The 24,412-nt window shown below is 41.4% G+C and overlaps 1 protein-coding gene across 9 annotated transcripts in view; it reads left to right on the top strand.

Annotated features, from left to right (window-relative positions):
- The window catches only part of TENM4 (teneurin transmembrane protein 4), a 601,633-nt gene that overhangs the window by 219,854 nt on the left and 357,367 nt on the right, over positions 1-24,412 (top strand). Inside the window, exon 1 of one of the 9 annotated variants that reach the window (XM_026843616.1) lies at positions 14,303-14,401. The exons of 7 other annotated variants lie outside the window; for them this stretch is intronic. The gene's annotated coding sequence lies outside the window, so the exon portion shown is untranslated. One more of the 9 variants, XM_026843610.1, reaches the window with a different exon arrangement.

The following is a 24,412-nucleotide window of genomic DNA, read 5'->3' as shown; positions in this document are numbered from 1 at the left end:
TGCAATTATATAATCCAGTTTTACACCAGAAAGGAAACTTAATAGAAGGAAAGAAAGAGAATTGGTACCCATGCAATAACTTAATTCAGAGGGACTAAATTCAGCAACCTAGCAAATAATGTCTTTATTAGGTGCTAGCCCAGATATTTGTGTGCTTTTAGTATACCCTGATGTGTAATTGTTCAGCTGCTGAAATAGTGGCATAGTTTCACAGAAGTCAATGAAGCTGTAACAGTCCAGCTAAGGATGATGTACAGAGCTGTATACATATTCCTTCCTTCCTTCCTCCCTCCCTGCCTTCCTTCTTCCTCTCTCTTTCCTTCCCTCCTTCCTTCCCTCCTTCCTTCCTCCCTCCCTCCCTCCCCTTTTTCCCTTTTTCCCTTTTTCACTTTCTTTTTGTGCTATTCTTCAAACTTGGGAAAATTCTTATCCACTTCATTATTGCTGCTTGCCTATACTTTAAGGATGCTATTCCCATGTCAGTGAGCAGCAGTTATAGTGACATTTATATACCATACACTATTAAATATTGGCAAATACAGCTTTTTAACAGTACCTATTTGCTATTGTTTTGCCCAAGGTCAAACGTTAGGGCAGTGGTAGACTGTGATAGGTCACTTACCTGGGTGCCCCTGTCTTTGGAACCTTTACTCAAAGCTCTGGCTGACAAGCTAAGTCAGGTGAAAAAGGAATATATAAAAGCATATAGTGAGCATAGGGTCAGGGAAAGGATTTAAATAGCGCTGTAGGCAAAGAATAGAGACAGGCCTTAAGAAGGACCAAGAAGCCAATCTTGGGTTTCAGAAGAGGGTTGTTACTTTATAGAAGACTGGTATTGGTAGTGAATTGTTTCTTTACTTAAAAAAAATTAGCACAAAGAAGTTATTGCATTTCCACTACTATGGGACTTGCTGTTTAAGATGCCATACTGTGAGCCAGCCCCATGGACAACAAGAAGATCGAACCCTTGTTTCTCCTTCCTCCTTCTTTTCTTTTCCAAAGGGAATACTGATGAGTGTTCATCAAGAAATAATAGAGAGCAGAAACAAAAACACAGGCTTCGCAGTAAGCCTTTGAGCCTTGACCACCTCCGAGACTTGTCTTGCCACGCTGCAACTCTATGAGAGTCAACTGCTGTGCTTCCCCTACCCTCTCCCTTGTAATCAGATAAAATACAGTAAGAAAAATGAGTGAAGAGAAGAAACCATGTGGGGAGAGAAAGAGAGAGAACATTACATGGGCACTAGAGACATCAAGGCTGTGTACGTCTGTGAAACAGAGTTTTCTAAGCCTCACGATTGTAGCTGCTGCACCATGAGTGTACTCAACAGGGTTCTACTTGAGTTTCAGTTAATATAATTTTAGAAGCACTTTAAAGTGCTGAAACACATTGGAAATAAATCTAAAGTAACCCAGTGGACTGATTTTTCTTCCACCAGCTTCCATTTAAAAAAATAATATACACAAACATCGTATAACAAGGGACTAGATTCTGTTTCCATTTACATTGGTGGAATGAATGCCATATGATTCTATCAGTAAATAGAATTAGAATTTTCAAGAGTGCCACTCGTAGAACTAGATAGCAAAGAAATGTATTGGGGTTGTTTGGGGTTTTTTTGGTAAATGTTTGGATTTTTTAACTTACTGTTTCTTTGCAGTTAAATGCAATGAAGAAAGCAACGCGAATACCAAATGAATTTATTTATGTTTACAACCTTCCTAAAGCTGCAAAATTTAATTGCATAAATATAGGACTAATACAAAAGGGAATGAGAGTGCTTGATGTACTTTGTTTTTGGATCTCCTGTGGAGATCGCCAATCCTCTAATCCTTCCATTCATTTCCATGTCTTGGCGGAAATACCTGGTGGTAGTTCAATGCAGAAGTGTGATAGTACTTTGTTAATGTTTTGAAGAAGGCACACAGAGTTAGGGATTACTATATCAAATTTTGCAAGACCCATGTAACGTGTCTGCTTATCTTTCATTTACTTCACATTAGCTGAAGAAATCACCACTCTCTGCAGTTTAATCAACTGCTATGGATCGCACTATCAAGCTAAAAATAAAAGAAGCTGGATTAATGAAATAGTCAAGGAATATGTCCAAACACTCAGCTGGCGATTTCTTTTTTTTCAGTGTTTTTCTTTCTATATTGTTGAAAAAGCAGTGCTGTACTATTGAACTTCTACTGTAAAATACTATCGACCCCTTTTTTACCAGTTCCCTCTCCTGTGCTCATTTACTCTTGTAAAATGATATAAAAATCTATCAGATGGCAACGGTAGGCAACGGCTTTCCATTTGCATTTTCTCTCACCAGCCACATGACTTTGCTCTCCCCCTCCCCGCTCTCTGTTTCCAACACTCCCTCCCAGCCCTTCCTGATGACTGGAGACATCTCAAATATGTAATGAAGCTAGTTGGATCATCAGACTGACCTTTGTTGCCCTCTCTTTTTACCAGTTTAGACGGCAATCTCTCTTATATCCGTCTTTTCTTCAAATGCTCTCCAGGTCTTCTCAGTAGCACACTAGCAAGCTTGTCGGGGGTGTCTTTAATTGCTCCCACAAATCTGCTCATGCAAGATTTCCACACCACATTTAGATTTTGTTTATGCAACATGCTTCCCACATGCAAACTGCACCCATAGCCAAGTGTGGAGGATGTGGTTGCCATCACTACCTAACTGGAAGTGACTGTGAATCTCTTCAGTGCCTGGCTTGCATCTGAGGAATTGTGTCTTCAGTTCACGTGGCAGAGGCCGATACATCTGATACTGAACTGGGTTTGTCTGTGACCATCTCCAGTCTGCTGTGAGAGCTTTCAAGCAGTTGCAGAACCACTCTGAATATTGGGTTCTGCATTGCTCTCCACGAGACACAGCATACAGCCATGACAACTTGATATCTCATCATACAGCAAATAGTTACCAGGCATGAACAATTGCTTGGATCCCATTTTGGCATGGCATATGTAAAAAAAAAGCACAAATCAGAATATGAAAACATGCGATTTTCAACTCTGTCTCCATCTCACAGCAATCAGTGGAAAGATTTTTAATGGAGATGCAGTCCAGTGATACCTAAGAGATGAAACACTTCAAAAGATAAAGGGTGAACAAGATAAATTTTCCTTTTACTACAAATAGTTCAGCAGATTACATGTTGTGGTCATCTGGATAACTTGTCTCAGAGATGGGTTTATTTAAAATAAAGGATTTAAAGCTGTTTAACACTGAAATCCATGGGAAGATGGAGTCTACAGAGTACCAGCTGAAGGCTAAAACTGCCTCCTCTTTTCCTGGACAAAGATTATTTAAAAAAATTAACAACCAAGAGTAAATGTCTTCTATTGCTACGCTGGGAATAGAGTTACAACACATTTACGCTTCCGTAAATGAGATCAAATTTGGCCCTTCTTAATTAATCCTGGGTCATAGTGAGACTTCACAGTTCTTTACTCTGGAAATCGTGAAATAACTTCAAAGAACATATTTTAATTGACAAGTGTATTCATTGCCAGAGAGGGGTATAACATGAAAAGGGGATTAACACCCAGCTGTGCTCTAGAGGAAATTTAAGACACAGACATATAAAGTCTGCATTAATGTTCACAAATGTGAAATTTCATTGTCTTCACTGATGCTAAGCAGTGCACATCTGCCAATTAGAAGTCTCTCCATTCTGGTGTCCTCTCTGTAGTGGTGGGTCTGTTCGCCCAGACTCACTGTTACTATTGAATTACTGCAGTTAGAGCTGCACGTCTTCGTAGTCAGCGGAGTATTTGCTTCCTCCCTGAGGGTACTACAAAGCTGGAACAAACTGACGGTTTCCAGATCTCCCATGAATATGTCTCACAAAAGCAAGAACGCTGGGATATTCTGAAGCTTAGTGATGTTACTTGGTGGCTCCGCTCCTGCTCCCCGTCAAAGCTGCTATGAGAAGCATCTCCTGCCTTCAATCAAGCTATCATCTCAACTGCCCTCCCGGGCCGCCTTCCAGCAGCTGTTGCGATAAGTTAAGGATTATTTAAGACCCATTACAAACTTCTGAGGATTGCCATTGAGTAAGGAATCTAGCCCACGCTCCATACAAATAACAGGCAGATGTTTGGGCGGGGGGAGGGGAGGAGGCTTGGATAGCAGCTCTGCAGCTCCAGAAGTTTTCCTTACAGAGAATCGATCTTCTAATGCCAGGACTATGAATTCAGACTTTTGTTGTGTCAGTGAATTGCATCCTGGTTGTATGGAGGGTACCCCAGCATTGTCATATGGGTATGTATCTCCATTAAATGGAAACAGCATGCTTTTTTTTTTTTTTTTTTTCCTCCCTTTACAATACCAGGAGGTGGCAAAGTAGACAGGAGCTTGGTCCACATCTGCCTGGTTTGGGATACTGAGAAACAGAGACAGACTTTTGCAATCATTGGTACAGATCTATCTACCTCCACTGTGAATTACCCAGTATAGTAAACCTAAGAAGTGAAAGAGAATCTACCAGGCTATTCCATTCTCAGTCCAACAGAAGGCTTCTCATCTATATACAACGCTGTGTTTCTATAGTGCTTTGGAAAGTTTCAGATATCTGTTTTGGTTTTTTTAAAATATTATTTATTTTATTCTACTTCCCCAAGGGATCTGATCATTAGGAAAATATTTCATTACCAGAAATTTCCTTCTTAATCAGATCTTCTTCTGAATTAAATAGTAACACTGATATCCCTTTCTTTTTTTGTCTTGATGCTTGAATCCTTCAGACTTCTGTGTATTTTTATAACCCCATTGTCTCCACGGCTTGCCAATCTGCATGCATTCATTGCAGGTGATGTTTAATAGATCAGCTCTTCTTACCTATTCCTTTTAAGCTTTCTTCCACACACACTCTCTTCAGCATACTGATACACTTCTGGTGATGACCTAGGGATATATGACACACTCTAAGCCTGCTTGTAGCAGTCATGTAGAGAGAGACACACCTCGCTGCTGTAGGAGGTACGAGTGAAACGGTAGAGTTAGTGATGTAGCTTGGCTGTGATGTAGGACTGTAATGAAAGGAATAAACTCCATCAGAGTTTATTTTTAAAATGCTGGGAAGTAGCAGAGCAGCTGGAACATCTGCTGAGAACCAAGAGACCTTGGTGTACTTTCCCCTTCAGCCTTTAGGGACTAAAAGTCACATTTCTCATAACAGAAATCATACCCATCAAGAAGCAATAGTGCAGGAAGTGTGGAGGTGTGATTGGGAGAGAGAAGGTGAGGAAACAATACATGGAGAAAAAGAATAACCATGGCCTGGGCTCTGCGCTAGGGAGCACATACACAGGCATGAGCAGTCCTTGGTTCTCATCTGCTTTTAAGATTACCTCCTATTTTACAGGTATGGAAGGTGAAAGCAGAATTTCAGGCAGCCCTTTGCAGGTATTGAGCTATGGAGACATAATTAAACCATTTTAATCATATTAGTAACAGGGTCTGGATTTACGTACCCTGCACTGGGATCACTGGGACACAACTGAGCTTGACTAGGTCAATGTTTACTGATCTGGGACTGGGCAACAGACCTTCCTGGATGGATATGTCCAACCTCCACTTGCTTCAGAGCTTCTAATACGCCATGGTAAGCTCAGAGAGTCTCCTTCACTTGTTTTTCTATTCCCAAAGCAAACTCTAGAATACGTGCACCCTACTCCCCACCTTAAGCTAACAGATAAAAAACAGATTTTGTTGCTGCTGTTGTTGTTTTAAGGCAATAAGAAAGCATCTGTAATATTTCTGCTATAATTAAGAAGATATGATCATTAAATTAGTACCCTGCTATCACTCTTTGACATACATTTCAGTGGCTCAGGTCATAACGTAAGGGAATTTTGAAGAACATCACATTGCAGCAGGCATAGATGGATTATCTGCACAGCCTTTTCCAGGCTGTTCTTCAAGGTCCTATTTCTTATCTCCAGCTATGACTCACAGAGCAGTGACACAAACAGCATGGGCTACATGGACCTTCTACTCCACACAAATCCCCCTCTCTGTTTCATGGCCAGCATCCCCAGCCAAGCGTGACAGAACGCATCTGACCCATTTATCAGCCAGCTCGCAAGTGGTTATCACAGCTTGCCAGCCTCAAGCTGCTTGAGTCTTAAAGAAACAAATGCTCCCGGTACACGTCTCACAATTCTGATGTGTATTTCTTCCACCACGCCAGTCTCCTCCTTCATTTCAGACACCTTTACTCCCTCTTACAGCTCCAACAACAATTTTTCCTCCTGTTTACATTTCAGATCCTGGACCACACCCAAATTTTTAAGCTCCTATGCACCTTCAAGTCCTGTTTGCTTCTTTCATTGTTCTGGAGACTGATTGTCTTAATTTGGGAAGGTAAACTCCATAGTTGCTGTACAAACTCCACACCCATTGAAGGTTTCTCCTTAGCTCCCCTTGGTTTTATGTGTCTCACTATCTCTCTGTGCCTCCCAAATGGGAAGGCTCCTTCAGCTTCTGTCTAAACTTCTCTCCTTAGATGACATGAAAATAGTATTTCCAGCAGGTTTTGGACCCTGCAGGCAGGACCTTCAGACATTGTCCTGGGATCACAATCTTTGATCTTCTCCCCAGGAGAACTGTAGCACATGGCCACACCTGGAGGACCCCCACAACCAAGTCACCGTGTGCAGGTGCCTCCCACGGAAGAGGCTTTTCTTTGGTTGGTCTTAAGAGCTAATCTGATCCAAAATATTATTTCACTCTGTGGATCAGGCTGCTCCCAGCTCAGAATGTTGCCCAGTCCTCTGCTGTCAAACTGGTGTCTTTCTAGAGAGGTAAAACATGTGTCTGACAATTGTTGTCTAGAGTCTACATATTAAATGACGCCTTAAAAGCAACACAGATAAAAAGAAATGTCCAACAATCCAGCTCTGTTTTATCTAAAAGACAGTTAAAGAAAGAAAATTACTTAATAGTCAAATTTAGAAGGACCATGTGAAGTCACTACTGAAATATCCCCTTGAGTTCATTGAATCATCCGAATATTTGAATACACAACTAGAAGAAAAGAAGCCAAGACGTGGCAAAGGGAGGGAGGAAGGGATTTTAGCTGTTAAGCCAACAAGCTTGGGATGGATATGTGCTCTCCAGTAGATAATGCTTCCCCTGCAGTGACAGAAAAGCATTAACATCTCAAAGTTGAGACTAGCATAACTGCAAGACTTAGACTAGATCTGGATCAGGAAACAGAGGATCCCAGTTCAGTTCCCGGTTCTGCTGCCAGCTGAGGCATCGAGTGATGCACCGCATGTGTTTGTCACTCAATTTTCTTCCTCTTTGCCTCTGCTTCCCCAGCTGTAACTGGAGCTCTGCTTTCCCACACACCATCTGCGGTCATTTCCTAGACTTCTTTACTGAGAAGACATATTTATTTTTAATACAGACAGCTTGACAAGGCAACTTCTGTTACTAATGAGTGCACAGTCCTTTAATTATTCTACCTTTCTGTTTACCTTGGTGTGATATCCATATCCAAGAATGACAAAATTGATAAAAACAAACAGAACCTCCTAAGTAGAAAGGACTTAACCAGATAACAAGCTAGTCCTTTTTATGTTGATGGATAAGCAGGAGCATGGGTCATTGCTAGGAGGAGCACTGCTTAGCTGCCTGCTCTTTGGCCAGGGCAACAGCACTTGACCTGTCTTGCCCACATCTTCTATTACCTTGTGATTCATGATTAATTCACTTGATGGATGGCACTTCCCAGATGTCAAGCAAAGTCACAGCCCTGGCCTTCAGGAAGAGCCCACCTCTGTGTCAAGCATCCTGAAGATAAACAGCAGCATAAATACTGCTGAGGTAGAGAGCCTTGATCCTGTTAGGTCTCTGCTAAACGGTTTTTCATAGAAAAATGCACAAAGAACCCAGGCTTTCATTCGTTCATTTGCATGCCCCTCTAAAATTTGCTTATTCAGCTTTCATACAAAAAAGAGTTATGGGCAATGTATAGATAATTTAAGATAACGTTGGGTATTTGGCTTGGAGACAGGCATTCCAAATCAGGCTACTGAGCTGCTCTGAACAATCATGGCTCTGTTTCCATCCTATGGCTCGCAGGGAAAGTTTTTGGTGGGGTTTTGTTGTTGTTGTTGTTGTTGGGGTTTTTTGGTTTGGTTTTTGGTTTTTGTTGGTGGTGGTTTGTTTTTTTGTTTGGGCTTTGGTTTGGTTTTTGGGTTTTTTTTTTGCTTTCCTCTGAGAAGTTTCTTATACTCACAGCTGGCCAGTGTTGGCAAAAAGGCCAATTCTGCAAAGATGGAAGGATTAAAGTGGTCTGTCTCCTGGTGGATTCCACATGCTCGTGGGCTTCAGAATCAATTGTTCATAATGCACCTTATTAAAGTGAAAATTTGAAGTTGAAAGTAGAGAGGGGAGAAGGGGGAGAGAGAGAGAAAACATCTGTTTCAGTGCGTAATGAAATCATAGCTGCAGGCAGGCATGGGTGAGATCAAGGGATGCTTTTAAAATATTAACAAAATTGCAAAACAATCCCTAGAGGTGCTTTAAGAATATTTGATTTGACAACAGCGTGATTCCAATTCGCTCTTTGCGAAGAGCTGGGAGAGATAACATTCATGTCCAGTAATCCCCCCAAAATGGCACCTTTCTTTCTTAAACACACCTTCATTATTCTGCGCATTGTTTGTTTATTTGTAGGGCTTCATGTAATAGCTTGAAATCAGAGATTAGGGTCCAGAGGGCAACCCGGCAACGTTTCCTCTGTGTCTGGTGTTGCCTTCACTCCGGGGCAACCTGTTCTAGATGATATCTGCTCCATCAATGGACTTCTAATGAAAGAAGTTCCACTTCAGTTGCTCTTTTTGCTCTTAAAAAAAAAAAAAAAAAAAAAAAAAAAAAAAAAAAAAAAAAAAAAAAAAGGAAGAAAGAAAATTAAATTGAATGCTGAGAAAAACTGCACTGCTCAAACAACCTTGGGAGGAAAGGGAAGGAGCAGGGATTTCCTTCAAAAACAAATCCAAGGTCCCAATTATTGTTGCATTCAATCCTGCCAGCTGTGAGACTACCAGCACCTAGCTCCTCCAAGGTCTCTGCAATGCACATAAGGCAATGCTAGCGAGGGGTAAAGAGCAGGATATCACACCGATTTCATGGCTTGTGTCATTAACTTGCAATCAAAACAAGAAGCACTTTTTTTTTTTTTTACAAAAGAATTCTGAAAACTACTGTAAATGTGGAGGAACGTATTTCCTTACAGTTTGGCCAGCTGCAGTTTTGTCTCTGTTTATGCTAGTAGATGAAATAATACCAGGCAGTTATTGTTTGTATTTTTGAATAACAGCTAAACAACAATTAATAGAGGTTCCTGGCAGTGGTTTGACCTGGGCCAAACAATTTCTGAACACAACTCAAGCATAAGTATAGGCTAGGGACCAGTCCCAAAATGCAGAAGACTACAGCCACCCTGTTTTGGATACTGGGAGAGTTTATTATATAGATGGAGGCTTCTCCATGCCAGTTGGCCTCAGTACCAGGGAACAGTCCCAGACTGTTATTTACTGTAATAAAATATTTAATTTACTAGTTTAGATATCTCATTTGTGTCTCCAATTTCAGTTGAGCTGTTCCCAGATTAGACTGGTGAAAATTCTGTTTGAGGACTAATACATTATTAGTATTCCTGTTCAGCAATAAATGTAACCATTAAAGCCATTTTTTAAAAAAAAAAAAAGGAAAAAAAAAAAAAAAAAGTTTAAATACATTTGTTTCCAAACTTACAAATTACTGAGGCCATTTCTTATATCTTAGAGAAATGCTTTCATTTCAGCCTTAGCCTATATAAAACCCTGGGCCAATTGGAAAGCTTCTATAGTTCTCATACCAGTTAATAAAATGCAAACACAGACCAGAAAAGGGGTGGGTGGTGTTGGCTAAGGAAGACAAGACAGGCCAGCTACTAATAGGTACGTGATTAATATACTGCTTAAACACTCTCCTGAGGTGCTTCTCCCTCTGCAGTCCTACAGGAGAAAGCATTGGCCTGACCCTGAGCCCAGCACTGGGATCCCAACGGTTGCCTCTTGCCCTTCCTCATCTCATTTACCTTGTTTCCAAAATCCTGGAGTCAGATGTGTGGTCTACCTGCTTTCCTCCTTCCCCCATGAAACAGCTTCTCACTCCGATACAGATCAGCTAATTTGAGCTGAAAAGCATGAAGCAAGAGAGCCACAGGCATGTTCGCCTTAAGCCAGGATCTCGATGGTGTCTGCCTGTGATCCTCACGCCCCTTGCCCGTACATTTCTGCAGAGCCCTCCCATTGAGAGCAGCTTTGCACCGTAGCATAAAATCCGAGGCTTAAAGCAGTACCAAGCCCAGCTCTCCGCCTGCTTTCCTGCCATTGCTGCAGCAGAGAGGGTGGAAGGGAAGGTGTGGAAGAAGCCTCATGCTTGTCATCCTTGTGCCAACCCAGTTTATGCAGGGTTAATAAATTGAATTATAATGCTGGGATTAACACTAGTGAGGCTCCAGGGCAGGCACATTTATTTATTGCTGCTGACCTTACAGGACCATTAACTTCTAGAAGAAAGGGTGATGTGAAAAACCAGACTGGAAGGGGAATGCTCAATGTCACCACAAGTCCAGCCAGGTCACCTCTGTCACACCCCGGTCTCTGCTTTTGGCATCGATGTCACCGTGTGCTTTCAGAGCTGCAGCTGGCAGGCCCTCAGCGGGGCAAGATAACCTCTTGCTGCAACTTCTTGCTCTTTATTTACCAGCCAAGGACATGCCAAAGCAGCCACTGACTGCTGTTAGAGGGGGCTGGGGAGCAGAGCAGAGTCCCTAGACCGTGTTCTCCCACCACGACTGGTGCCTTTCCTACATCACTTCATCCCCTTGGCTTCTGAATGTTCTTCCCCCCTCTTCCTCAGAGGCAACTACTTAAGAAACAATCCTCTCCAAATCTAGGCCATGGAGACCTCTGCTTGTTTCCATTAAGCATATAATTACACAGAGAATGTTGTTTGACTCATTGGCTTCAGTCCAAGCCAATGGACTGAACAATGCCAGGGTAGGAGTTAAAACACATGTGAATAAGATTTCCATTTACAGCTCCTTGCTTTGCTGCTTTACTCGTCCCTCCTTACACACATCCTTCCCTGAATTACAATTTGTAGCCTAACAGAGGAAAAGCTCAGCTGAGAAAGCTCAGCTATGGGCTTCTCCTCCACATTCCTGGATGAGCTGAGGTGTGAGGGAGGCAAAAAGGCGCTTAAGATCCCCCAGTCTGGCTAAAATCTTCACACCCCCTCCATCCAGATGTTACCACATCTGGGGATGCAGAGCAGGAGTTTCGGTGCAGCAGGGTGACAGGGACACGGGACCTGCCTTTACCCTCAGCACGGCATTGTGTTCTCTCAGAAATCCTCCCTCAGCCCATAGCTTTGGCCAGCAGCAGATCCTGGCTGCCCTACCCCCAGTCCCACCATGGAGCAGTGAACCAGGTTGGATGCCTGGTCAGCAAAAGTGCATTCAATTTATTTTCATTTCTGCAATCATTTTATACCAGATGAGAGTCACACAGATGTTTGTATTATCTCAAGGAAGGAGACATGCATGGGGAAAAATGACCAGCCAAGGTGAGATAGGGAAGGGTCTTTGCTTTAAGCTTTCGTCTATGCAAACGTTTCTCTGCCTCAAAAGACTACGAGGTGCACAAACTGTGATGCCCAGTACCACTCAAAAGCAGTCACAGGAAAAGCCAGTAAAATTCAGTTTCTAATCCCAGGGAAAAGCGGAGAAACAGATTTGAGAGAGGAAGATCATAAAACTGGGGGGGAAAAAAATCCTTTACTTAATCAGATTTATCCCCAGACTAGAGTCCAATCGACTGACCTACAGATTTGGCTTGTTATAAGATTGCTGTCACCAGGATATCTAAGCGTCTCAATATTATCCCTTCACAGAGCAAATAATTGAATGCTCTTCAGTTTATGTCACGGCACCACATCCCCAGTATCTCTGGGACTGAGCAGCTGAAGATACTGAACCCGCTCTCAGATGAAGGAAGAAGCCAAGGACCATGGATCAGCCCCTGAGAGCAAACCAGAATTTTAAAAGAATTACATATTCCACCTCCTTTCACTTTTAATTACTCTTCATGGAGTGCATCTGCCAGCAGCAGGACTTTGTGTGCAAGCCCACATAGAGGGGCAAGGGTCGTGTTTACACACCCGTGTGTTTCAAGAAAACTGCAAAGACATCCCAGCCCTTGGCGTCGGCAGGACTGCAATATTTTCATCTGCTTTGGGGATGCAGTAATTGCCATTGCTCGAGCTGCGAAGCGTCTGGTGTGTGTCCCCCACCTTTAGCACCTTTGTGAGTGTTTGCCTCCAGCCTGCTGTGCCTATCAAGGATGGGGAGAGTCGTCTTCTCTTTCATTTTCATTCCCATTAACACAGTTGTATTTTGTGAGGTGTTTGTTTACATGAGTCTTCTCCGTTCACTCCTCTCAGGGGAGCCATTAATTCATCTGCTTTGCTTTCCGTCAACGGGAGTTGACAGAGGGAGTTATGGGTTAACTGCTCTGTTTGGAGCGAGTGGCAGGTGCTGGTATCACTCAAGCTAAATGAAAATATAAATATCTCTTTACCTACCCAAGAAATCAGCTTAAATGCACAGGCCCCTGTGTTTAGGTTCAACCTGTTTATAAGCCTAATGACCCAACGTGACACTGAACGTGCTTAGTGACAGCTTGAATGGCAGCCTGCCCCCAGACCCCAGCTTCATATAATTATGGAATGAAAATTTCAAAAAAGCCTTAATTATAGTAGGCACTATGCTCATAATGCCAGAAAGGAGCCTAATTTTGGAGAAATACCTGCTCCATCAAACCCAGGCCCCCTAGAAGGTCCTTGGGGGGATCCTTGCAAATCAGAGGCTCCCTAGGTTACGGGCTACATCTGAAAAAAATTGCCAGTGTGCTTTCTTATATGTTTCTTCATCGGTTCATTTTGGCTCACTCTGGGAAGGAGATTTCCAAAAGACTCCAATTTCTTAATTTTATTCCTTTTCATCCTCACTGACACTTTTGAAGGCTGAAATATGATGCAGTGCAGCCCATACCATAAATGTGAACGTTAAAAGGTTTTGTACGGGGAGCTGAGCTTATAAAGCCCCATTTTACTCCCCAAGTGAAATGAATGGAAAATACTTCCATGTAATTTAATGGGCTTTGGATCACATGCACAGTTCACAAAAGCCATTGCTGGTGTAAAACCCAATGCCAGTCAGGAGGTGACACAACAAATTCACTTCTCACCAGTCAGAAATACAGGGAGAAAAAAGTGTTTTGTGGAATATCTTAAAATAGAGCTTACACACAGCATGATTTACAAAACAAAAAGCTCCAAGGCAATAGGAAAGATCTAATTATATTTTTTTTTAACATTCATTTCTCCTATATGGAATACCAGTAATTGCTACTGAAATAAAAGGGAAGAAAAAGAGGAAGAAAATGCTGACTGTATTTGACTGGTTTGCTTTCAACAGTTTTCAACTTTTTTTTTTTTTTTTTTTTTTTTTTTTTTTTTTTTTTTTTTTTTTTGAAAACAGTGTGGTAAAGACATTGCAGAGAGAATAAAGTATTAACAGAAATTCCAATTAAAGACAGAGAAACTTCAGTCTGTAAGCAAGGAGAAATAGATGAGCTGTGGACATGAAGCAGAAGGGTCTCAGCAACGCAGCTTCCACGAAGCAGCAGCAGCAGCTCTCTTGGCTGAAATGAAGTGATATTATCTCTCAGTGTTACAAAATGCAGGTCTGATCATGGGTGGTAGGGGATAGAGCAGGAAAAGATGTATTAGAAGGGATATGGGAAACCCCCTGTTCTACTGCTTGAAAAGTGGTTAGAAATACAGATATTTTTTTTTTTTTTTTTAGATCAGGCGAGATATTGCATGCCATGACCTAAAATGGATATAGTTCCATCTTCCAGTTTAGATGGTAGAAATGCGTTTCCCAATCTGTTTTCCTTCCCACCCCAGCGTATTTCCTTCTTGCCTGAACCAGTGCAATGACTTGTGAAACCCCGGTATAAAACCAGATTGATTATAATCTCGCCCAAGTAAAGCTGGGGTAGGTTAAAAAAATTAAAAAGCTAAGGATTTGGCAGATAAGGGATCTTTTTCTTGCTACTTCCAGACCATTTCCCTGATTTGCTTGTGGTGTGGTTTTACAAACAGCTGCATCAGTATCCCCGGGGAGGCAGCACGCAGCAGGGTGGCTGAGCCCTAGCAGGAGGGAACATCTGAAGCCGGGTTTGTCATCAGACACGTTGAAACCTGGAACCATTCCTCCACCAAAGTCGACATTTTCAAACCCAGGAGCCAGAACTTTGGTTAAAAACAAACTTATGTTTAAAGGCTTCTTGGCAGTTGGATTTCCTGCAGATTTCTGCATCCAACAGATGTAAGCACTGATCCAGCTTCACTTGGGCAATGATATGTACAATGAGACATTTGGCTTCAGGAGCTTATGACCGAGGATGTTGCTGTCTCCTCTGTCTCCATCTGTACCACTTCCTTCTTTACAGATATAACAGTTAGCTAATAAATTAACATTTGTATACTGCTTTAAAAATCACGAGCACTAAATATAGGGTTTTATTAGCTCATATCCTGGCAAAGTATTTCTTTCATATAAATGACTGCTTTAATTGCAATTTTTAAAACGTACAAAATGATTGGAGCTCTGTTATTTATCATTCTTCTCTGCAAAAGTTTGCCAAGGTAGGAAGGAAATTGGGTCAAGAATTTATTGCAAAAAAAAGCAGATAAGCATTTTATTTTAGGGTTCTTTTATGTCCATGATTCCAGGCCTAATAATCTTTGCAAATCATTAGCGTGTCATGGACCAGAATCCATCCTGAAACTGTATGATCTCACCTAATAAGTTTTGTGTGAAACTCCTAGACTCTCTCGGTCATCTTCTTGATAGTGATGTATGTCTCATAGATTATTTATTGAAATGACATGCTTAAAAGCATCAAACAAGACCCTTCACTTGGCTGTGAAACAGCAAAGGATGGCTATATCTGTTTTTCATAAAATGAACCCAAAAGGTTAAATGCCTTGTCCAGGATCACACAATAAATTAACGGTACAGCAAGGCATAAGAGAAACTAGCCCTGTTTCCCAGACTCTTGCTTCTCAGCAGTAGACAGAACTATCTCTTCATCTCTGGAAGGATTGCATGGCCCAAAATGAAGATGGTTTACTCGCTGCTTAAACCCGTGGCCTCGATCTCTTAAATTCTCTTGTCTTTTGACCTTGTGCAAGGTCGGAAATGCACACAGTACACTGCAGAGATAGTGGCCTCGTGATAAGCATCTAGCCTTGGTTGTTTGGGTGGGGTTATTTTTTTCATTTTCTAGAAGACAGACTTTCCAGAGATAGAAATTCACCTTACGACTCCAAATGAAACGCTCATGATTCAGAGGTAGCCACTGAATGAGACACTGTGTGGTTTCTTGAATGTGCTCTGCTATCTCTCAGCTAAATGGTGGAGCCTCTTACTGAATTTTGCTTTTTTGTCTTTTACTATTAAATACTGGAGCCTGTTACTGAGTTTTGGGGTTTTTTTGCCTTTTACATCGTAAGACTTATAAAAGATTGTGTTTGTTGCATCTATTTGAAACAAATAGCAATAATTAACATTTATATAGCACTTTCTGCTTTCTAAGCACTGCGCAAACACTAACTAATTACTCTTGGTTTAGTGTAAATTAATGTAATCCTACTCTGCTTTACAATCTATTTGCATCTTTTGTTGACTGAGAGCTAGTTCAATTACTTCTGATCTTTGGTCTAACTAGTCATTAAAGGTATGGCTAAGAAGAGCCATTTATATCTTTGATTGCCTTCTCCCCTCCCCAACTCCTTCATTTGCTTTTCCCTTTTCTTCCCACAATGTCTTTTTGCTGAATATTCCTCAGACTGAATTCCTGAGCATGGCAGCAAAGATTTCCTTCAGGAGACTAGCGAGCGTTTCCACTCATTTTGTTAAATGATACAAAACCTTTCTCTTCACTATATGAATGACTGAATAAGTCATTCTGTTTTGCCACAGAAAATCACACACAAGATGTTTTTTCTATGGCAAACCAAACAATTTATGACTTAGTCACCAAATTAGTGATCTTAGTACCAATAATCCAGAATTCAGTTTCTAGTTTGGGTTTGGATGAACCACCTAATCTCTTACCTAGCACTTTATCTACTGAAAAATGTGAAAAGTATTTGGCTTTCATGAATACTAGCACAGAATTCAAGAACTCCAGCAAACAGGCTTCTGAAGTGCAGAAGAGGAGCTGGTGTTTGTGCGGTCTCTGCCACTGACTTTTTGCATGACCTTGATCAGGTCACGTCCCTTCTGCCAGTCTGTTCTGCCTGTTACATGGGACAGATGCCAGTGGACCTCCTTGAAAAGCTAAATCATTCAGAAATCAAAATCACACAACAACATGAATGAAGATCTTTACAGCGTGGTTAATCCAAGTGAATTTAGACTTCTACTCTTCAATGAGTCAATCTAAGGTCCTGCTGGAGTCAATAAAGACAGTAATTTCTAGGTAATAATGTATCTGTCTGTAATAGAGGTCTAATTTTTTTTTTTTTTTAATGAATCTTGTCCTAGAAATGACTTTTTTTCTTCAGTGATAGCAGAAGGAATCAAGTGTGACTAGTTTGCTGCAGGTGTTTGCAGGATTGATATTTAAATTTAGGTGAGACAACTTCTACTTACATGGGCAGCCTGATCACCCCACCACGTAGATTTACAAGTGAAGCATAAAATCAGAATATAAATTTTACCTTCTGAGATTTTACCATGGTGGTAATAAAAACCCCAAAAGTAAATAAAAATAAACCCTGCTGTTATTTTTTTTTTATCCTTGGGCACGTAGAGAAGCAGAATTTTGCAAGGATAATATAAATGCAACGTTTTATCTTTTCACCTGAGCTACAGCATCACTTATCATTATCTCATGAAGCCCCCTCCTTAACACATCTTGCAGTCCTGCAGCATTTGTACATCCAGAAGAGTGCCTCCACGTCTGTTTTGGAGGTTCGTCCCCTGTACTTAGCTGCAACCCAACAATCAGGTGTAAATTCTCTTCCCAGAGTGTAGTCTGTGTCAAGCAGTGATTTGTGGGTACGTCAGGTGGAGTTCTCTTTGTAAGAGGGATAGCATCTGCTTAAAATCTCTTTATTGTTATTCCAATGAGGTAACCCTTTGTTTAAAAACAAACAAACAAAACCCAAAACACTCTAATTATTTTCTATTTCTAATTTACTATTCTTATCTATTTTTCCCTCATAGGCATTTTACCTAAGAAAAATATACTGCCTACTGCATAAGCTTGGTGTGTAATTGAGAGTTAAGCTTTGGACACAGTAGGGGTTATACTGATTAATCAATCCCTAGCATCTTTCAATGCACTCTGATTATCTCACAGAGAAGTCCTAAAATAAGTCCATAGAAAAGCAGAAATCAATTCATGGGCCTTTGCAGTCTTTTTACAGATAATTCATATTTTAATAAATTTAGTTTGAAGTCAGACTCTTTGGGGGATTTTATCAACACAAGAAAACAGACTCGTTTCTTTCACCACTGAAGGAATGCAAGGACGGATTACCCGGTACCTCAGCATCTGTGACAAGAGCAGGGACAGTTTTGCACATGACGCCGTAGTAAGGACAGGTTGGGTGTTAATTACTGGAATTAACCTGGACAAGATACTTGCCTTTGCCTGCAGCAGAGGGAAGGTGATACTTTTCCCTGTGCTGTTTGTCCTGCCTGATTAGGTGAGAGCTTCCCTCTGCTGCAGGAAGTTTTCCATCATATAGTTCTGCAGGGTGTCTACATAAATAGTGTTAATAAACAGGTGGGTACAGAAAGCATCAGTTCCGAGCAATGCTTTTTGAGCACATCTTTAAATACTCCAAATTCAGCTGAAACTATGGTATCCCCTGGCCACCCGATTGCAGTAGCGAATCCCAGTGCAGGCATAAACTATTATTCTATCATTTTCACAGCCAAGCCCCCCCCCCAAAAAAAAAAACCAACCCTCAGTTATTGCAAGTTTTACATCACACTTCTCCTTCAATTCAAGCTGCCACCCTGTAGCAGCTCAGATCCTGGGCTACATCCAAAGGGTGTAAAACAGATGTGCTCTGAACTTGTGTTTCGCATAGGAGGTGTACACCGACATGATACTTTTACGGAGTGATACAGATACATGACAAGGTTTATGCTTTAAACTTTATCTACCAACAGTTTTCTCTTTCTTAGTTTTCTTGCAGCAAACACAGCCACTCCTGATAGTGTCAATGTTTTTAGAGGCAGGATTAGAGCCTGCTGTGGTGACGGCAGGGAGGAAAGGCAGACATGCCTTCTTTCATAAATGAGTCCCAGCCTTCATTCTCTTCTGTGAGAGCAGAAATAAGGCATACAAGTGATAAACAAGGGACATCTGAGAGTAGGTATGAGTTCAAAGCCTCGTTCTTATGGGAAGGGCTGTGAGCTCATCAATATCCGCATGGAAGAGACAAGACCTCTACACACCAGGCAGTGAGTTTAAAAAAGACAAGGGCTTTTTCCACACAACACATAATCACGTTGTGGGGTCTACCCACAAGATGTTGCAAAGGGCGAAAGCATTTAAATGGGTTTAAAAAAACTTTCAAAGTACAGGTCCATGAAGGAATGTCAAACCCAATGGTCCAGCTAAAACATTTGCTGAACCCCAGTCGTCTGAAAATGTATCATGGTTAAGGACCAACCTTACTCCTTAAATCCCTGTTCCCAACCACTTTTCCCTTCTGCTTTTCCAAAGCACCCACTGCTGGGAGACAGGATATAGGGCTTGATGCTCATTTGGCCTGACCCAGTACAATCATTCTCCTGTGTGTGATTTCAGGAGCTCTTCAGAGGATGGGCAACTGGTCAACCCTTAAGACACAACTACATGGTACACAACAGGCATGAAGTTGTTGAGTATAGACAGCTATTGGAGAAGTTAATGTACAATCTTGTAAAAAGTTCTCCTGTGTAAAAGAGAGTTCATCTGGCCTCTGATGCCTCACCAAGTTCTGCTTTGTATATTTATACGCAGATACGAGACTTTTTTTCTTCTTGTTTTTCCTAGAAGCTCAAAAAAAAGCAAATATTGCCTATGACTGCATTGAGTCCACACAGAGGTAATAAGGATATAGAGTTTCCTTGTCCAGTTCACTTGGCAGAGAAGTGGAGATGCAGAGGGAGTGAATCTGTGTGGGTATTCCCTTACCAAATGGTGGGATAAAGAGGTTGAATGACACAAGGTGTGCATGGGAGCTGCCTTGAGAATCTTGCTACATGTTAATATGGGCCACCATTTTATACTAAAAGTTGCCTGTAGGCCACAGCAGACCACTAAGAATTAGAGCTTACCCAATAGTGGGTGCAAACCTTACCGCCCTGAGTGAGTGTACTGGGTCTGACTGAGGTGGAGTTAATTTTCCCCATAGCAGCCCTCATCGTGCTGTGTATTGGTACCTAGAAGGCTGCTGGTACCACACCTGATGCTCGCACAGCATCAGGGCTGTCTCTCCTGCATCCCCCCTCACCAGTGGGCTGGGGGTGGGCAAGACTTGGGAGGGTACGCAGCCAGGACAGCTGACCTGAACTGACCAAAGGGATATTCCAGACCATGTGACATCTGCTCAGCAATAACAGCTAAGAGGGAGAAGGAGAAGGGAGGGCATTTGTTATTGTGATGTTTGCATCTGGAGCAACAGCTATGTTCATTGGAGCCCCACTTCCCGGGAAGTGACTGGACTTCTCCTGCTGATGGGAAGTAGAGAATATTTTTTTGTTTTCCTTTGATTCCACGTGCAGCCTTTGCTTTTGCTGTATTAAATTGCCTTCATCTTGACCCACAAGTTTCTCCCATCTTATTTTCTACCCCTGTCCTGCTGAGGAGGGGAGTGATAGAGCAGCTCAGTGGGCACCGGGTGTCCAGTCTAGGTCAGCCCACCACAGTCAGCCTTGTACCAGTGTTTTCTGACTGTCTAGAAAACTAGAGGTTTATCAAATACATTTTTATTATTTTTCAGAAGACAGAACAGATTCTGATTTTCTTTTCTGGAGAAGCACATTGAGGAAGCCTCTGCCTAGGACTTTCACCTAGGATGCTTGAGACACATTCAAGACTTTGATGCAGATTAACATCTTAAATCTTGGTCTTCTGTATCCCAGGTAAAAGCCCAGATTGGCAGATGGTGGGCGATGGAGGAAAAATCAGATGGTGGATGATGGGGGAAAAGTGGGAGCTCTTTGGTGGCATTCATTCAGTGACTACATGGAATGGAGATGACAGTTCTGCATTTGATGCCACCACTGGGACTCACTCTCACACTCTGGGATTCACTGATACACAGGCTGGTTTCACTGGCACATCACACACCCAAAACTTGAGTCTTACATAGTGACCCAGGAAAAATACACAGACTGGACCTAAATTAGTCCATGTTGTCAAGCTGACTCTTCTAGCATTTATTATTTTAATACCTTTATGCATTATCTATTAAACTGAGGTTCTGAAGAAAGCCTCCTTTTTCCAAGAATAGCTAAATAGACTAATAAAGAGTATTTGAATATAAAAATGTTTCCAAAGTAATTTCCATTTTAGAGGAAGCCAGAGTAGGGTTCTGATGACTGCAGCTGCAAACTGCTTATATTATATTATAAAAAAACTATTTGAAAGCTTTTTTAACTTTTGGCCCTAAAATCTTCCCCTAGCACAGGCTAAGGGCTGCAACCCATGAGGAAAAACTTAAGGGTTTGCAAACCAGAAATAATTGAGATAATTGCATTCCAGCCCCCTTCATGCTTTCCCACCATACTTCAAATCTCAACTACTGTTTCAAGCTTTTCTGGGCCTCCAACTCATTGCAGTTTTATTTTTATTCACGAGAAGGTCACAAACCACATCTTTTAGACAGGACATTACCAATTGCCTAGCAAGCCTCTTACCAGTAGAAGAAAAGCTTAGTGGTTGAGACCACAAAAGGGAGTTTTTGTTACTTTCTTTGAGTACTGGGTTGAAGCCAAGTAGTATTAACTTGACTCTTCATTCTTCTCTCTTGTGCCTGCTTCTTTCCAAAGCCTTTGCCAAAAATGTGAGAGGATGTTATACCTACAGCTTAATTTATTTCCTACAAATACCTCCTGGGATTGGAACCTCTGTTATAAATCTGAAGCTTAAAGTTTAATAAAAAACACAGGAGTCTTTTATGTTATAGAAGAATCTCCCAGAGATCTGGTAAATAGCATCACACTGTTTAAGCCATGGTTGTGTATTTGCTAAGATCAGATCATTGCAGCCTCTGATCACCTGGCAATATAAATTCGATTTGAACCACTTCTAAGTACATGCCTAAATATCTGCTGAATACATCAGAACATTCAACACTACATTTCTGCTGGCTTTGTGCTTTAGACCAGGTGTGGAACGGCAGGCAATATCACAGACTTTTCTGGACAAACAGAAACGACCAAATAAGATTTTCCAGGTTCAACATTTTGTGTCGTGAGACCAGAATACAGAGCCCCAAACCAGGCATTTGCATCCTCATGGAAGTGTGGTGGGACTGTCACAGTGGATTGAGTTGTATCAGATAAGATGTTAAATGTCAGGTGATGACTTAACTTGGTGTAGGATATTAATAACCACAGCCACAAAGTTATTCAAGCATCTGGACTCACAACATCTTCGGTTGCAGCTTAAGATCCTGAGTTGGAGCTAACTTCCTAAATAACATTGCTGGTTTGACCCCAATATCTGTTGTTTTGGAGAAGATTAATGTATTACATGGTGAAAAACTCTCTGTTCAGACTCTGTGGGGTTTTTTCATCATCCACCATGGGATTTCACTAGTCAGACACAACTGCAATTGTACATGCTCCACAGTCTTTCTGACTGAAAGGCACTACCCAAACATGAAAAAGCGTCTTGTTAATAATACCTGAAGTTCATACCACTCTTCTCGCACAAAGATTTCAGACATGCATTGGCCAAGATATTTTAAATTAAGTATTCCGCTGTGCTTATGTGACTTGATTCTCAAAAAAAAAAAATCCATGGCTCAGTGTAAGACTCTGCCTGGGAGATCAAGAGTCTGCTCTCAGTCCTGTTGCTTTCTTCTTGTACCACCTTAAGCAAGTCACTTTGACTTCCCATGCCTCCTCTCTTCCTCTATAAAGTGAAGAAAAGGATACTTGCTCACTACTTACCAGCATTAGGTCTTAGTTAATGATTCGATTTGTGGAGCCCAAAGGACTGAAAATAAAATCCAGCTTGCTATTCAGTATTCTGTGGCTGTGCTCATTCTACAAAGGGCAGCAGCAATAAAAAAATAGGGAAAAAAATTGCCCTAAGCAGTGGAACGAGATCTACTTTAAGAAGATAAAAAGCAGGCCCTGGCTGAGTAAGAAGATGCCATTTTTTGCACAAGCAGTTTTGCAGAGGAAACCCAATGACTATGGGAAGTTGCTTTGCTTCCCCCAGCACAAAGGTGGGCTGAATCAACCCACCGGGACTCGTGCTCACATTTTCATGGAGATGAGATATTTTACTCTTCCAGCTTTCTCATCACCTGGTTGCCATAACTATATAGGAAACACATAAAGCTATCTCTACCATTTAAACCCTCACATTTTGACAGAAAATTGGATGATAGGACATGCTGCCTTCCAGAACAGGCGCTTTCTATCACCTTGCTGCTAATCTCTGTGATTAGTGACCTGCAATGTAAGTCAGCTATCAAAGACCACCTGTCCCTTTTGCTGTAAGCGCCTCCTAGCATATCGCTTTGTGGTGTCACACTCTCTTGTCTGGTTTTTGATTGATGGAAGTTTGTCTTTTGAGCGGTGACTCAGAAAATAAATCATTCCCCTTGCCATTCATTGAGTGCGATTCTGCAGCACAAAGCCAGTGTGGTTAATCAAAGCTCCAAAGAGCCACAAAAAGTAACAGAACTGAGAATGAGGAGGATAGATATAAAGGATAAAACATAATAAAAAGGATTATTTGGGAGCCGACCAAAGCAAAAGCAAAATAAAAAGAGCTGCAAATAAGCATTGTGTTTACTGCACTACTGCACCAGAACCAGAAAACTGATTTTTTTGTTCCGCTTCTTGACATATATGCAAGGATTCAAGAGGAGTCCCACACCTCTGAAATATGTAACTATGTCAAGGAGTCGGATTTTATAGGCTTTAGCACGTGAGTAACCCTTTCTGGGGTCAGGGGGATTTTTTTCTGAGTTATTTGAATAAGTAAAGCCCGAAGGACGCTTCTGTTTGTGAATTGTACTCCAGGTCAGCTTGTGGTCCAGCTGGGATTGTACGCTCAGAGAGACCTGACAAAAATAAGAATGGATATTTCCATTGATTGGACAGGAGAGAGAAAAGAAAAAAAAAAAAAAAAAAAAAAGTGAAATTTGATATGTTATGCAGACAACAGTGAGATGAAAGAATCAAACTGAGCGAGAAACACCACATTATAGGACAGGAAAGTCCTTTCCAAACAGAGATGGTTCAGAGCAGAAGGCTTTTATGGAGGGAGGAGGAGTGAAGGGATGGAAAGGACAATATGAGAAGCCTTGGTATTTTTATATCAGGTTCAGCAAGCTTATGGAAGCTTTTAAAATTATGAGGAGCAATCATGAGCTAAAGGTGGAAAGAAACTGGTCGTTGAGTATGTAACTGAGACGAGTGTAATTCTTTGTATTCACCATGTGCCAGAGAAGTCAGGAAAAAGGTGAGGTGTTGATGGCACGGGTGAAATTGTAGAAGTGAAATCAAGACACAAGGAGTAGCAGATAAAAAATAATAATCTATCACAGAAACACCGCGAGGCAAATTCCCTGACAACACAACTCCATCGAAGGGAAGGTATCTAAGCCATCTGGTTATTGGGCCATAAAAATGAGATGACAAGAACTGCATGTCCATGGAGAGGTGCTGGAAACTTACTTAAGTCGGTTAAATGCAACAGTTCCTTCTTTCAAAAAAGTAAAAATAAAAATTAAAAAAATCTTCATTATGTGTTTTGGGGGTGACCTTTCTAGTTAAAGAGTGTCTCCTTACAAGCAGCGAGAGAGAGAGAGAAAGAAAGGGCTGAGGAGAGTTAAATTTATAGACATGAATGAACTGGGAATTGAAGCAGTGTTCTGGAGGAATGTGTATGTGAATGGTGCAAATTTACAGGGCTATATTTGATGAACTGTAGGAGGAATTTCAGTTTTTCAGCACCTTTCTTTAAAGAAAAGAAAAACCTTCATCTGGTGGGAATTCAGTCAATTTC

This window comes from Athene cunicularia, assembly GCF_003259725.1.
Source record: "Athene cunicularia isolate RWA chromosome 1 unlocalized genomic scaffold, athCun1 chr1_part1, whole genome shotgun sequence".
NCBI lineage: Eukaryota > Metazoa > Chordata > Aves > Strigiformes > Strigidae > Athene > Athene cunicularia.
The sequence above is the reverse complement of the archived record's forward strand: the minus strand, read 5'-3'. Positions and strand labels throughout refer to the sequence as shown.